The sequence below is a fragment of the Suricata suricatta genome, chromosome 3, assembly GCF_006229205.1.
Source record: "Suricata suricatta isolate VVHF042 chromosome 3, meerkat_22Aug2017_6uvM2_HiC, whole genome shotgun sequence".
NCBI classification, from domain to species: Eukaryota; Metazoa; Chordata; class Mammalia; order Carnivora; family Herpestidae; genus Suricata; species Suricata suricatta.
Genome location: NC_043702.1, coordinates 25,997,932 through 26,015,319, shown reverse-complemented (window position 1 = coordinate 26,015,319; position 17,388 = coordinate 25,997,932). Strand labels below are relative to the sequence as shown.

Sequence of the window (17,388 nt, the reverse complement as noted above, 5' to 3'; positions counted from 1 at the left end):
TATCTTTACATTTCTTTGTGTTATCTTCAATTTCTTTCATCAGTATTTTATAGTTTTCAGAGTACAGATCTTTCATCTCTTTGGGTAGGTTTATTCCTAGGTATCTTACTGTTTTTGGTGCAATTGTAAATGGGATTGTTTTCTTAATTTCTCTTTCTGCTGTTTCTTTACTAGTGTATAGAAATGCAATAGATTTCTGTACATTGATTTTCTATCCTGCAACTTTGCTGAATTCATGTATCTGTTCTAGTAGTTTTTCAGGATGACTGCATTTATTCAGCCCAAGTAGGGCCATCCTTGCCCTACTATTTCTCTTTGGTTTCACCAGTTGAGGGTACACCACCCAGCACTTTACTCACATTTCACAAACCTGATTCATAGTGTTTTATGAAATTGAGCCAATCTGGGGAGGCAAATTTAGAAATGAGTACTCATTCCCTTGGATGCACTCTATAGTGGTTAACCCAAGGGGAGCTTGAGATATGGGCATTCCACCAGGAGATGAACCAAAGCAATTTTGGTTACAACCAATTTGTGATTTGATCTTTGCAGATGTATTTAACTTTGATCTAGGCTTTAGGAAGTCTCTGCAATTCAGTGGAGACAAATGTGGTAAGTGCCTGAAGACAGTGACTTTATGCATGTGTTTTGTCAGCTAGATTTTTTTGTCTTGGCCAGAAAAGGAAATTATGAGTCCTCCAAATAATTCATATGATACAGGATAGTAGAAAGGCACTCACACAACTTTTAAAATAGTTATTATTCAATTATTTCAGTAACCTAAAAAAAAAAAGCATACTCTGTGGGAAAAGGATTCTCAATACTGGTTTCTGGTAAAAGGTTTCCCACTATATTCAGCATGTTATATTCAGCTTAGAGATCAGTATTGTATGAGAAAGACAGTGGGGAGGTGTGTATTTTACATATGTTATTGCAAAAATATACATTTTATATGACACATATATTATAAATTACATATTACAAAATATGCATACATATTATGACAAATTTAAATGTGCATGTATATAACAAATGGCAACTTCAGTAAGTCAAAAAAATGCTCGGAAAAAGCAGTGTTTCTTGAAGGTTGAAATGAGTGATTTTCAGACAAAAAATTGAAGTAATATTTTATTTCACAGCAAGTGAAATGCATGGGAATTGTTTCTCCAGGCTGCATAGATACATATAATTTAAACCTATAAACATGCATGAGGAAAACATAGATCATTTTCTCAATTCAGCCAATAGTATTTCTGAATCCAATTTGGTCATGATTTATCCTCTCCCTACTAACAGGGATAATTTTAAATATAATTTAGAATTGATACTTTTGCAAGTGATAGCTTTTCACTCTACTACCCTTTATTTAGTAGGAAGCATGTTTTCCCTATTTAATAATTTCCTGTATGTATGGAGAGGAATGAGTTTGGCTTTTTCTTCCTTATTGTGGTCCTATAGACTGGAAAGTTGATTTGTAGTCATAAATCCCTGAACACAATGTACTACAGTAAAGCTGTTTGCTTATGTCACAAAGTTTGCATGAAAGAAGTTAGCATCCTACCACGTGCTTATAATACATACACATGTCGTAGACAAATCACAAGCCAGGGAAAGTAAAACCACCTTATAATCAAGTCTTAAAAATACTTGTAAGGTTTTGTGTTTTCTTTACTAACTATAAAAATATAAATTGCAGATGGAATTTCGAATTTTGTTCATATTTTTTAATTTAAACCATGTACACATTCAACTACACAGGTTCCCCTCCTTCCCACTCCAGTGCAGTGGTCTTGAGAGCAAAATATTCTGTAACATTAGGGAAAAATAATATTTATTTACCAATAAATGTTTAATGGGTATATTCTTATACCAAGGGTATATTTGAAAGGAAGAGTCTCAGAAAACTCAGAACTAAAAATTATGCTAAATAGGGAAGTACAACTTAGAGATCAAATCACTATTGCCATGTTCTAATGGAGATGACCCTTCTTCAGATTTTATATTTATAAAACAACAACAGTGCCTTCTTGAAGTATAGTTCTTAGCTTCTGTTTATATATTGATTCTAAATAAGTATCAATCTTTGTATGTATGCATTCTCCTCTCTTCTAATACATTTTGTATTTTAATGCTATGTATTATCTCAACTTACATGGAACATACATTCTAAGTACCTAAGTACAAGAAACATGAATAGGGTAGGTCACAATGTAGTAGTATTCTAGAGCCTTCTATGAACATTGTCTAAGAAAATTGTTAAAGAATTAATGTCAGTCAATACATGTCGGGTTGTTATTAGACAAAACTTTCTCTCCCTCAAAATAGATGACTTTTTCAATGCTAAAATAATTTTATCCTTTCAGATTGAATGTATTTTATTCTAGTAGAACTTCTCATCTCAAAAAACAATTTCTTCCAAGATAGAGGAAAAGGCCTCTGGAAGAAACAAACATTTAGAAAATACCTTAAAAACTGTTATGAATTTTAAGTTGAGGCCTTCTCCAAGAACATAACTATAGATCCTAATTTTGGAAATAAGAGTCCTATCCATCTAAAAGTGATGACAGTCAGTTAAGAATAAGATCCATTGACCTCTGACTTAAGATTGTCTCTCTTACTTTGGAATTAAGCATCTCAGTAAACAGATGCTGAAGAAAGGGCCTCATTTACAGAAGAAAGTAAAATAGTCCAACTGCCGTAATCCTCCCACTAGGTTTTTGGGTTTTTTTTTTTTAATTTTCTTGTACCGATAGTTCAGGCCATAATTTAGGAAATATATTGCCGTTCACCACTAGCTATCTTGAAAGTGAAGCATCCTATCCTGGTCAGAGCCCCACTTCCCCGTTTCCCTAATGATGATTAAAACTGGGCTGAGGGCCCAGTGTAATAAAAACAGTCTCAGCGATTTTTCACTATCTTAGTCTGGGAAAAGCAACATTGGAGGTTTCATTTCTTGAAAAATACACAATGTCCATATGATTAAATGCACTTCAGTTTCTTTTCAACCACAGGCTGCACATTCAGGCCTTAATTGTACCAGCTGTTCCCTTAACCCACCCCCTAAATATTGCTCTTGAATGTAACCTGTCAGGATACAAAGCCTTTTAAGTTTTCTTTATTACAATTCATCTTTTTTATACTAAACGAAATGTCCTTTCTCATTTGAGAAGAGTAAGCTCTCTAGAGGAAAAAAATAAAAACAGGGTTTTTTTTTTTTTTTTTAATTCTGCATGTATTAGGGCAAATCCTTTTTCCTGTCTTAATTGAATTCAGTTAAGTGTTCAAAAACTTTGCCACAAAGATCGGCTGAGCTATTTTTCTTTTTAAATGAGGCCAAGTCTTGTTGGCACCCGTGACGAAGTCCATACTGTGCCGGGGCAGCCTGCCAGCGGGTTTAACATTCGAGGCCGGGGTCTCACTACGTCTGCTCAAAACTTCTTCAGAAGTCCTGCCGGGAGGCCACCTTGCAGGCCAGTGGTGTGCTTCTGCACAAGTATTATTTTCCCTGCTTTTCAGATGGTAGATTTGGAAATAAAGCACTCCATTTGCTTTCTCTCCTACAAAAAAAAAAAAAAGAAGAAGAAAGAAAATTAAGGGTGGAATTGGGGGAAGCCAGGTGAAAGGTACATAATAATCTGAGCCACTTGTACAACTCCTTATAAGGCATAAACTATTTAAAAATAAGTTATTTTATAAAAGGGATGACCAGAGCAATTAAATATGAGAGAATCAAATTGTAATGTGTAAAAGTGGCTTTATCTTAAAAAAATAGTAAAATAAATATGGAATAAAATGTAAACCACAGGTTGTTGGTTGTTTTTTTTTCCCCCCTCTCTCTGTTGTTTAGGCACACGCATGCGAGGCTTTCTCTGTGCCCCAAACCCTTTACTATTGCATTTAGTGGAGGAGGGGGTGGAAGAGCATTAGCTTATTCTTTAACCAAAGCAAAGTGGACTTAAATTGATATTTCAGTCTGCCTCTGCCCAGTGTATGCTGCCTTCAGTTCCTCTGACCTCTCTTTCCTCCTGGCCTCCCACCCTCTATGCTGACAGTTCTGACATTAAAAATAGTGCTGGGTTACTCTAATTCTCTTGCATTAGAGACGCACCAGTCAGGCTGAAGTTTTATGGAGCCTGCTTTGGATCAGTTAGGTGTGGGGAGAAGAAAACAAACAAACAAAAATCATAGTAAACATGTTCTTATTGCTACAATTACCTGTCAGGGGAAGGATGTCAGTTATAGTTAGGTTAGGAGCCTGGTTTCTGAAATCGAGCAACACAGAGTCAAAGCCAGAACATGCTCGTTACATGTGACCTTGAGTACCTGTTATCCTTATCTCCAGAATGGGTTGACTGTAATATTATCTACCTTTTAAGTTTATTAAGAAGACCATGTGAGTTAACATATATACATATATGTATGTGTGTCTGTTTTGTATAAAATATCAGTGAGTATAGACTTATTTATCTAACTATGGGCTAATGTATAGTACTGCCAAGACCTCGAAATGTTTCTGAGTATTTGAAATACAATGTACAACACCACATTTGAGAAGAATATGAAATATGAACAGTTAGAAACTATGGTGAACAGTTAGCACATCACTGCTACCTAGACTCTCTTACTGAACTGTCCACTTTCCAAATGTATATTGGGGAAACTCATGTAAATAATTTAGTTTCTGCTGGTGTTGTTTATCCTGCATTATTCAAATACCAACATCTAGTGGCTGCTGTCTTCCATTCACTATAAAGTTCTGCATTTTTGCTTTGTTCATTTGTTTCACATTTCTTTTCCACATTTAATATGTAAATGTAAATTTTTAAAATTGACATTCTGGGTTAGGTCTTCAATTTGAAGGAGTTGCTCGTATTTCAACCAGACACCCTCACTAACTACATGGGTGAAAGTCAGTAGACCGTGTGGACTATGCCAGAGTTTGCGACGACTTTGTAAAGACGTATCTAGCATTTACCCACTCACACAGTTTTATTGACTTGTTTTCACTTTGAGCAGCTTTATTCGAGAGGCAGTTGATAAAGCATTCTGTCATAATGAATAAAATGAATATTAATATCTAATGTCCTAGCAAATGATGATTCATCTTCAAGTTACAAAATTAAGTGATTCCTTGAAATAGGTTAGGGGATTTACCAGAGAGTGGGGGACCTCTCAATCACTTAAGGTGTCCAGGAAGAAGAGTCCATAAGTTGAGCCAGAATGTCCTATGACGGAGGAGGCTGGGGTGGGGTTGATTCTGTGTCAACCCCATCTAAAGTGTCTAAAATTGGTTCTTCCCCAGAAAGGTGAATTCAGCTCCAGAAGAAAAATACATATATGTACACATGAAAATATACCTACATATACATATACTGTACATGAAACATACATATACATGAAAATCCCTCAGGTAGGTCCTTTAATTGTGAAGCCAGGTTGTCTTAAATTTTGAAAAATGAAAGAAGGTATAAGTAGATTTTTTATTCAGAACATATAATTTGGATATGTTTTTGTTCTAAACCTATCCTCTGTTACTAAGCATTTATAAGCTCACAATATAATATAAATTAAAGGACAGCTAGTCTGTATGAATATTTTATATGGAGTTTATGATACAGGTTTTTTTCTGGGTTAAAGTGTATAAGAATCTCATTCATTTTTTTAGATAATATATTCTTATGCATATGAATAAACTCATTTAACTGTGGAATATATATGTGTATATATATATATATTTTTAAATAAAGAGTCTTAGGAGGGAACACATAGGAAAAACTGGGGTTGAATGATTTGTCTCAGAGACAACAGTGGAAATCAGTCTTGACACCTTGTCCTTCATACTTAAAATCCAACATCTGTAGTTCCATGGTAAGGATTGGTCACGTGTCTTAGCTCTCATATTAAATTGTAACTCTCTGAAGATAAAGCAGTATGCTTGCCTTGGGTTGCTTAGATTACATAGCACGCAACCCTGCATAGAGTAGACACAGAAATATTTGTGTGAGTGAATGTGTCGGTAATAATTACGGGTAGTTAAGGCTTATATTAAGTAAAATAATTAATGTCACCATCTAAATCCAATAGCAGCTTCATTGACTTCAGTGTTAGTACATGGTAACCTATCAGAGTTAGCCTCATTAAAAACTAGGTGAACCCTTCTCCATTTGACACGAGGTAACATGTGTGCAGGTTAATATATTATTGGCAAAGATAGACATCAGTCTCAAGAAGTAGGCAGCTTTGCACAAGCATGTTATAGAGTGAAAAAACTCATTTGTTGGGCCATATGCTCTGAATACATAATATCATATGTAATCCTCAAAGAAATCTCAATACCTATTTGGTATTCTTATCTCCATTCCAAAAATGAGAAAACTGAGGTTCATACATATATTTAAACACTAAGTGGTGTAAAAAATGGTAGGATGCAAATACATTGCCTGGGTTCTTTCCATTATACCAACTACCTTAAATTTTTATTTCTTAAGATTAAAAATTCTTTGCAGTAATAAAGTTTGAATACTAATATAACATATAAGAGTGGTATAATTAATTTTTTAAGTTTTTATTGATTTTTGAGAGAGACAGAGCACAAATGGGGTAAGGGCAGAGAGAGAGAGAGACACACACAGAATCCAAAGCAGGCTCCAGGCTCTGAGCTGTCAGCACAGAGCCCAACGCGCAGCTTGAATTCATGAACCATGAGATCATGAGACAAGCCAAAGTAGGATGCCTACCCAGCTGAGCCACCCATGCATCCCTGATAGTGGTATAATTAAAATGAATTGTCTACCTTTACAAAAGCATAGGTTGTTTTCACAGCAATAGTGCCACCTTAAGTGGTAATTATCTTGTTTTTCTTACAGTTGTCCCTCCCCTGCTCACTCGCTCGCTCTCTTTCTCAAAAATAAGTAAATATTAAAATTTTTTAAAAAAAGAAATAAAGTCATGAATATCCTTTGTGTTTTGTTAAATCTGAGTTCTTGATTACACACTAATGGTTGAAAACATGAACTGAAATTGTTTTCAGAGTATTTTTTCGTTAATTTTAAAAAATGTACATCCAAGTTAGTTAGCATATAGTGTAACAATGACTTCAAGAGTAGATTCCTTAATGCCCCTTAGAATATTTTTTTTAAGTAGGAATTTTGTACTTTGACCACAGAGAAAAATATATTCTAAAGATTATTTTTGCTTATATTTTTTATTAATGGATATAATGCATGTTCATTAAAGAAAACTTAATAACATAAAAAATGAGATAAATACAAAAAAAGAGAAAAATCCCAGCACTGAAACAAGTTCTTTGTTTTAATGCTGATTTCATTACTAGTATTTGTACCAAGAGTCAATGGCACATTTTCCCTTTGTTGAAAAATGTTGTTCTTGAAATTACTTATACTTTGTTGATCCAGTCTATTTATTATGGTTCCTGTTTATATCCAACAAGAAAATGCATTTTGAAATTTGAGGCCAAAATGTCATAATTCATTGTTCAATTTGCCTTTCAGCAATGTCAGAGTTTGCAGTAATCTTTTGAAAAATTTCCAAGTCACATCAGCATGTTTTGCCGTAAGAGAGCACACACCATTTACTTCTATCCATCCTTTCATCCTGGGAGGGATTAAATAGAATACAGGGAGTCTGGAAAGGTGGTTGACAGCTGGGAGAGATTTTTGTAGGGGCCTCAGAGTCTTCCAGAAGATTGATTATGCAGCATTTTCTGCCAGTTCCCTTAGCTTCACCCAGGTTATCATCCCATCAGGAAACTTGGCTCTGGACCTCATTGTGTTTCTGATAATTTAGATGCTTTTAGGACATTCCCTTAATCTCCTGAAGCTTGATTCTATTTTTCAAATATATGGGTAAGGTTCCTTATACCCAATAATCTTCCTAAGGATGATATAAAGGAAAAATCATTTGCATTTGAAAAAAAGTAATTTCAACTCTTGTGGGAGCCGTTGGAGTTGACTGTTCAAACGGTAAAATGACTTCCCCTGAGGAAATTCAGTCTGCCTTCTTAAAGCAGTGAACATTGCTTCCATGTGGTCAGTAGTTTATAGTACAGCACGAGGATGTCAAGGCAGTTTCTTGGATACGTCATACCGAATCTTATTTCTCAACAAATTTGCTTGGGAATGAATAATTGCAAGTCAGGAAATCCTCATCTTGTGTTTTTACTCTGCCTTTTTAGCACCTTGGCCTTCTTGATTTGGAATTAAATACCCCTTGTCAGCTGTGAGCTCTACTCTAAAAAAAAAAAACCTGTGAAAAAACTTAAATCTTCTAGCTCTGTTCCCAGAAACACACTGAGACCGGCAGATGGAAACACAATAGCAATTGTGCAGCATGGCTGCAGCCGTGACACACACACAACAGCAGTTGGTAATTGGGTTCCCTATTACAGACAGGGAGAAGCCCATTGATTTTCTCGACTGCTGAAGAGTATATACTGTTACAGCGCTGTGCACTGGGTCCATCAAACACTGAGTGCTCCGGGAAGTGACAAGGGGACCTGCTGTACCGGCGACTGCTGGCTGTCTTCTTATGAGTCACATGGGGCAGCACGTTGGTGTTGTCTGACTGCTGTCACAGTTTATTTCCCTCTCTCTGCTAACTGGGTGAAAATGTCTCTACCAAGGGGAATATTTACTAGTGTCTTGTAAGCAATTTTGTGCCCAGCCCAAGCAAGAAGAGTTCCTTCATTATGGATGGATTATAGAACCCACCTCTGTTAATACCTTGGTTGTTTTTTTTATGTTAAAGTTTGGGAATGAAACACATGTTATTATTTGGAAGTACTTCAGCACATGAGTGTATCAAAACGTAGGTCATTTGTTTTCCTTGGTCTCTCGATTATTTTCCTTCTCGCACGACATTTGACACTTTGGCAAGCTAACACTTGCAGATAGCCCGTTACTGGAGATTGCCTTTCATTGGGAAGCAGGTATAGTGAGTCAGAGCCAACTAAATCTAGGCCAGCAGAGGTATCTTAGTTTACAGGATTAAGCAACGCTGTATTTGTGGAAGAACTTAAAGTCTGTAGATGTAAAGTGTTAGTTTTAATGTTGGCACCAATCCTACTACTACTAAATCCCCCACGCTAGTTCACAAACTGCATCTTCGAACTTGAGGGCAGTTGTGAGGCGGGAATCTGCTGGTAGAAATGTTCCCCTCTGACAGGGTAGCCGGTGAGGTCGAGCTTTCGGTCCATGATAGTGCCGGTTCAGCTTGTATCTATCAGCTGCTGAAATTGGGTGGTAGAGAAGGCTCCAAACTACCATTCCTTATCCTGCTTTGTTTTCTTCATAGAAATGAGCATTATCTTGTGCATTTGTGCATTTGTGTTAGAGGAAAGCTCCAAAGGGGCAGGAATCTTCTTGATAACTTACTGGCCACCAGCATATACAAAACCCTAGAAATGACTGCCATGAAGTAGGTTTTCAAAAATTATTAGTTAGAAGAGTGAATAACTAATGCCCAAGTATATTCCATGTGCATGGGAAAATACCTTACACAAAATAATGACGAAGTGGTGTCTTAGATCACTGTCAGGCTCTAAATGTTCTATTTAGCTGTGTAGCATTCCTTCAGTTCTACTAAGGATTAAACAGACCAGGTTAGGAATTTAACCACCATTTGTAATATTTTCTTCATAGTTTTATATAAATGGTTCAAGAAATGGTATAGGAGTATAGGAGTGCTTACGTGTGAAATACAGGGAAAATATGTATTGCTAATTTACTTTCATTCCACTATAATGCTTTTTGCTTCAGTGCCACGGTGGGAGAAATTAAAGCTTTAGCCCCTGATTAGTTCAGTCAAGGGATGGCAGGAGTCTGAGAAAGTACTTAATATTTAACGTTCGTAACAGCATATCTGTTTCCTACATTCATGCTTTTAGACTTATAGGAAACCCTAACTTTCGCTGCTCCTACATTTGTTCCAGATATAGGATTTCCCATTATTATGTATAAATTCTAGCTTTTTTTTGGTCCTTTGTTTATAACATGAAATGCAATAAGACTATTCAAATGGATGAAAATGTTCATTATAATAATAGTTCTGAAGTCAATCCTTTTATACCTTTTTTGGGTATTTGTAATTCTTTAATTAAATTATGTTGCAAATGAGTTATAATAACAATATATGTAGGAGTTAAGTATACCTAGATTCACCCAGGAGAAAGCCTGTGACTCAGAGAAGTCGGTTCAGAAATGTGTGGAATGCTCAATTTGGTTTGTCAGTGCCTTACTAGAGTTTTCAGGAAATGAGAGCTTTGGGCAATAGATTTACTTTATTGTTTAAGGATTGCCTATAACTGCACATTCCTTTGAAATCCAAGTTTCACTGAGATGACAAAATGACCTGTTGGTAGGCCTAGGAGAATGTGTGTTTTCTAAATTAGAGAAAATCAGGGTTATGACAATCTTAAAGAATATCCTGATGTTAGACACAAGAAATATTTCTCCTTTTTAGTGAGTGTCTCGTGTGCTTCCGCATCTTTCCAAATCTGAGCTGTAAATCCAAGTATAAATGCCAAGAGCCTCCATGAAAGATTTTGAACAAATAATTAATAATGCATTCACTTTACTATAAAACCATTTCAAAGGAGACCTTGGATTTTAAAGACTAATGGTTTCAGTGAACTGGTAGGTTTTTCATACTGGAGAAACAAGCTTATTGGCTTTTGCAGATTCTGTCGTCACTCCAATGTACCATCTCACTACAAAAATAAATACAGCATCGTTCAGTTATATTTTAACTCTCAAATAACTCACTGCTGTGTTTCCTCATAAGCCTTAAATAGGGTAACTTCTGAAACTATTTATATGCCTGACATTAATAAAAGAAAAATTATAAAGAAGAAAATAAAATGAAAGGCTCTTGGATGAGAATATGTAAGGCTCTTTTGCTGTAGACCTATAAGGTAAGGTCAGCAAAAAATTTCTTAAAAAAATAAATACTGCCATCTTTCAAATCTTCATCCCACTGAAAATACTGAGAGAGAGAACTACAGGGAACCAGGCTCTTCCTATGTCAAAAGTTTGTCATTTGGTTTTTTTAAAGCATGCTTGCAGTCTCTATTTCTGCCTGAGTTTGAATATGCTGAAATTCCTTAAGGAGTCACACAATTGGGAAGGACCATCAGAATCCTAACTTAAAGCAAGAGATTAAAGAATATATGTATAGATAAATATGCACAGGCCATACACCCAAATGTATGTATGTATTTAACCTTGTCTCTGACTTCTATTGTTATTTCTTTGCCTTAATAAATGATTGTGTCATGTCAGTTACTTAAGAATCTTTATCAATAGGTACTAGATATTTAATTTTTATAGGCTTAGTTTTCTCCTGGGAACCTAATATATAATAACAGTATCTGCTGTATTTAGTCTTGTAAGGATGAAATAAATAATGCATGTGACATATTTTGTACAATGCCTGAGTTGCATAGACACTTAATGATCACTTCTTACTATTGCTGTTGTTTTGTATTAGAAACAATACAATAGTTTTTGAAAATAAATTCCATGACTGCGGTGTTTGAAAGTGCTTCATTTTAAGTGAGCTCTTATTATCCAGTTGCTATATCACCTAGTCATTCTTTTTTCTGTGTTGTGACAGTAGATGAGTGACTTAGACACATGTGGCTGGCCCCCTTTAGTCTTCACCTCCAATTGCCATCATTGTTATAGCAGCGACAGCAAACATGTCAGAGTACAGAACATTCCATTAAGAGCCGTACCTAGTGCCTGGCTTCCTACCGTGTTGTTTTATATGAATAATACAAAGTCTGAAGGTGAAATTAGTTGGAGTGCCCATGACTCAGCCTGTTTTTTCCGGGGAGTGACTCATTCCACATTTATAGATAGATCCCTGACTTTATGCCATACACCACACTAAGTGCTTGAGATACAAGCCTGGATTTGCTGGGTCGCTGGCCCAGAGCAGCCCACAGCCTGGGCAGGCAGGCCACAGCATCACTCATTAAGAACAATATGAGTTTACATGTGGCCAGTACTTTATGAATGTTCTATCTGCCTATCAAGATAGTGATTAAATACATAATAATGTGGGCTGGCTAGACTACCTAACTCTATGGTTTGGATCACACACATAGACTTCTGATTTTATATTGATATGTTTTAGCCCAATTATATCACCATAATTTTCATTCCTTTCTGTCTTAGTGTTAAGTAAAACTTCATTCTTTTTGCATGTTACATAAGTCATACTCTCCATGAACAAGTTAGTTGTCTGATAAATACCTTCCCTTGAGTCTCCTGCCAGAAACTCAAACTCAGTGTGTCTATAAAAGCCTCTCACCCTCTACTCTAGCTCAGCATCCTGATCTTTCAGCATGACCTGTTTCTAAGAATGACACCATCTTTCTGGGAGTGTGTCGCAAACCCTCAGTTCTTTTGGCTCCTTTTCTCTGTCATGCACCTTTCATTATCCAACCAATTCCTAAGTCCCGTAACTTATACACATCGCTATGGACTGAACTGCATCCCCTCAAAACTCATATGTTGAAGCCCTCGCGCCCAAAGTGACTGTATTTAGAGATAGGGCTTCTGGGACGTAGCTAGTGTTAAATAAGGTCAATAAAGTGAGACCCTAATTTAACAGTGGCTGTGTGAGGGCACAGTGAGCAGGTGGTTGTATACAAGCCAGGATGTGGGCTCTTACCAGAACCTGATCAAGCCGGTACCCTGAGGTCAGACTTCCAGCCTCCAGAACTGTGAGAAAATGCATTTCTGTTGTTTAAGTCTCCTCATCTATGGCACTTTGTTATGGCAGCCTGAGCTAAGATACTTGCTATGCAGTGGTTAGGGAATTTTTCCTCCTTTGCATTGACACTGTCTCTACCTGAGTTGACTCTTCCTTATCATTCGCTTGGACTTTGGAAGGAGCCATCTAAGTGGTTGATTCTTCTTTAATCTCTTCTCATCTCTGATCCAATCTATACAGTGTTGCCAGATTCAGTTACCTAATTATGCCATTCTTGAATTTAAAACCTTCAGTGGTTCACTTTAGCATACAAAATTAAATATATTTAATTATGTAGCCTCCTCAGCTTGTCATTCAAGGTTATTACCCTATACAGACCCAACCTAGCCTTTTACCCAATTAGTGTTTTTCTTGAGTGTTATATTCTAGTCAGGTAGGCCTGCAGGTGTTTGTACAGACAGCCCCTGGGGTTAGCTTCTTTCATTACTTTGTTTCTGCCGAGTCCGTTTTCTGAGTGGGTCTCCTTCCCATTCCATCTCTGCTTATCAAAATCCTTTACCTCCTTCAAGGCCCAACTCAAATTCATGTCCTCTGTGAAGCCTTATATATATAATAGGATTTCGTTGTGTCTTTCCTCTTCTTTGGTCTGTAGCTCTTCACTGGTATTTCTTTGTGACAGCAGGCATATTCTGCTTTGTATCATAGCCTTTGTCTTTCTGCTTTTCATAACCACCCCCATCCCACCACATTCTCACTAAGCTCTTTGATGGCCAAGAACTTTGGATCCCTGAAATACTAAACAAGGCTATTAAAAAAATACCCCACAAAATTGTTCTGTATTTTAAAAAATAAAGAGTACAAACAATTAAAAAGCACTTCAATTAATTTTTTTTTAACAGAATTGATTTTCAATTTGTCTTGCAACTGCAGTCTTCCCTACATTTGTATCTGTAAACTGAAGCTCAGGCAGTAACTTTTCTATTACTCAAGTAACAGCAATTTCTGTAAACTGAGATTCACGTGTAACTAAGGAGATCACAGGAAGTGTGAAAGGTGGGTTTTCAATTCACCATGGACGTTGGTAATCTAGTAGCTAAAATACGTCTGCTGTTTTCCATTTTTATATCTTGTGAGGTATAAACAAGGATACTTCAGCTTGATACAGATTTTATAATCTGATGGCATCATTACGGTATGATTTATAATATGTAGGCATGCCATTTCTTATTGGAAAAGCGGTGGGGAGCTGTAGCAGTTAGCTCTCAAGATTAGTTTCTGACATTTCCCCTACCTTTTTGTTGTGGAGCCAGAGGATGGAGAAGTGGTGCTTTTATATGCTGATAAGTTAAGCTGCCTGGAAGCAGGTGCTGAATGCTCTTGAAAAGAATTTCATTTGAGTTCTGCTCGGGGCATTGTTTAGCGGAATACTACACCGAGTCTTGACCCTGTGTTTGAAATGGCAGATGTTCCCAGTGAAGGGTGAGCCTTAGGGCAACATAAATCTTCACTATTCTGTGCCTATTTGCTCAATAACTGGGTTGAATGAAAGAAAAAAAAGGGTCTAGAGACTAGTTATTTACAAAGCAGCTGCTCTAGGCACTGCAAATGGGAGTGCCCCCCTTATGAAAAGCAAGCAAACAAACAAAAATCCTGAGCCTAAGTCTACCAGGTCAAAACTGGCCACCTCTTCTTCCTCAGAACTTTGTATCCAGAAATATTTTTGATGCAGGTCAGGTGGGACAAGAAGGATGATATTTTTTTTTTTCTTATTTCTGCCAAAGGGGGAATTTTCAACTATTTCTTTAAATTTGGCAAAGCATCAGAAAAGCACAGCACTAAGCATCTTCATTCATTTGACAAATATTTATTTACATTCTTCTGTATGCTAAACACTTCGCTAAGCCTAAGGGAAATACAGGGTTTGCATAGCTAAAATAACATTATTATTATTATTAATTTTGAGAGGGAGATTATTAGAACATGAGTGGGGTAGACGGGCACAGGGAGCAAGAGAGAGAAAATTAAGTGGACTCCAAGCTCACATGGAGCCCAATGTGGGGCTTGATCCAGTGACTTTGGAATCTTGACCTGAGCCTAAGTCAGATGCTCAGCCAAGGTACCCCAGAATTAATATTTTAAATAAAGTTTGTATTTGACTCATGCTATATTGAAAAGAAAATAAACTATACTATTTTCGAGGCAGGGCTGGGTTAGGGTGGGGAGGTAGTGGTGGTGGCAAGTGAGAATTTCTCCCCATAGGGGTGCTTGGGTGGCTCAGTCCATTGAACTCTGCTCAAATCGTGATCTTGTGGTTCATGGGTTCAAGCCCCGCATTGGGCTCTGTGCTGGCAGCTCAGATCCTGGAGCCTACTTCAAATTCTCTGCCTCCCTCTCTCTCTCTACCCCTCCCTTGCTCACACTCTTTTTCTCTCTCAATAATAAACATTTAAAAAGTTTAAAAAAAATTTCCCCCATGTATGGAATTCATATATAGCCAGGTTCATGTTCCATAAAGCCTGACTTCTGAAAAGCTCTATAAGTATCATTCTCTTTTTACTATGAAAGCACATATGTAGAAAAGATAAAATTCAACTTATTTAAAAGAATATTCAAGATATTAGGATCTTGATCTAGTATGTTAAAGAAGTCTTAGCAAGAAGTAGCTATGGCCAAATGGAAAATTGTGGCTTAGGACAGAACCCAAGTAAATGTGCAGATCTGTGTGGTGTTCCGTGGCTCTGGGCTACCAGGGAGCCACATTTTCTTAGGGAATGATGACTGGTGATCAACATGGTGAGAATGTACATATATGCAGAGTGCCCACTACTTGTTCTTGTCTTTCATTTCTCTATTCATATGTACTATTTTAGCTTCCTCTTTCACACACAGTGTGTGTGCACATGCACATGTACACATGCAGCACGCACAGCCACACATTCAAAGTCACTCAGTGTGTTGAGCCACTGTCCATCCTGCTCTCCAGTATTTTTCTTATTTTTAGGAAAATTTAATTTTAATTTTTAATTAATATAATTAATTCATAATTTAATTTCCATTAAATAATTACCATTTAAGGGGCGCCTGGGTGGCTTAGTCGGTTAAGCATCCAACTTCAGCTCAGGTCATGATCTCGCGGTTCATGGGTTCGAGCCCTGCATCAGGTCCTGTACTGACAGCTCAGAGCCTGGAGCCTGCTTCACATTCTGTGTCTCCCTCTCTCTCTGCCCCTCCCCCGCTCATGCTTTGTCTCTGTCTCAAAAATAAACATTTTTTTAAATTACCACTTAAAATTAATTTTGCTTTCGGATTTAACGTAGGAGTCTCGTAATGACCATTTGTAACAATATCTTGCGGAACAAGTTCTAACTTCTAACCAGCTAACTCACAAATGTACTTCTGACCTGTGTGTGTGTGTTTTTAACTGGGGATTTAGCAATAGACACTCCCTGCAGCAAGTCAAGAATTATATTCTATGTCATTTTAGTTATTATCTTTACTAAGTGTCCAAAAGACAGGCTGACTTTTTGCACAGAATTTTTGGGTTGCCTTTTGTCTTGGGTGTATCTTTGGTACTCCCACTTGCCGTGCGCATCCCAGTGTAATTTAGTGGCAGAGCTAAAGTGTAAGACAGGAGCTGGGAGGTGGATATGTTGCCACTGGAATGGTCTTATTTGACTTCTGTTGCTTTTTAACAGATTGTTGATCCTGAACTAAAATCTACCGAGTGTTAAGCCAAATTAAGGATCCAAATGCAGTAGTTTTATTATTTTCAATTAAACATCTTTCATGAGAAATGGTAGTACACTGAGTACAGAATTTGTTTAAAAAATTTGGGGGGGATTGATGTTTTAGAATATAAGCACAAGCATTGTTCTGCCTTACATAAAAATTGCTGAACATAAAAACAGGGTCTAACCTGGGCATCTAATACATCTTGTTAAATGAGATCTAGAAAATAATTTAAAGCTTATAACTATGTAACCCTCCTTAGTATAAACGTGTGTGTTGTCACCCAGTACATTTTATGGTGCAAAGAACCAAGTAACTTGACTTCATCTTCTTTCTTAGTAAAACAAAATGCTGAATCATTCAATTGATTTAATTTACAGGACATTTTTCTGTTTATCTTTCAGATTTTATTGATCGGATCCAAGGTATCTCGTGACTACCGGCTGGAATTAAGGTTGGTGGTGTGTTTATATTGATCATGAATAAGCTATGAAATAGAATCGAGGCATCGTGGGCCTTTGGATAGCTAGGTCAAACAACTCTTGCAGAGCGTGGTGTTGAAAGCTGAAACTTAGAGAAATGGATGCGCTTCAGACTTCGGGCACTTAACACTCTTGTTTTCCTCAGCAGCATTTGTTTTCATAGTTAGTATAATTTATTTGATTATCAAGTGTTTCATTTATTTTTACCTGTCTTACTAGCTGAATTTTGACCAAATAAAACGATCCAATTCTAATTCATTTAAAATATACACATGTCAAAAGAATGACTACTTTCTAAGTCTGCCTAACATTTGAAAGAAGGGTCAGCTTCCTGAATTTGCAGGGAAACTTAAGGCCCACAATTTGGTGTCCACACTTCCTGAGGAGGGTAGAGTGGAGACTGCTTATCAGCTGCACATTTCAATTATTTGGCGAAAAT

At 36.8% G+C, this 17,388-nt stretch overlaps 1 protein-coding gene across 12 annotated transcripts in view; it reads left to right on the top strand.

Annotated features, from left to right (window-relative positions):
* The window catches only part of MAP2 (microtubule associated protein 2), a 274,592-nt gene that overhangs the window by 50,034 nt on the left and 207,170 nt on the right, over positions 1-17,388 (top strand). For all 12 annotated transcript variants that reach the window (XM_029933945.1, XM_029933944.1, XM_029933938.1 and 9 more), the window contains exon 2: positions 16,872-16,921. The gene's annotated coding sequence lies outside the window, so the exon portion shown is untranslated. The remainder of the gene's footprint in view (positions 1-16,871; positions 16,922-17,388) is intronic.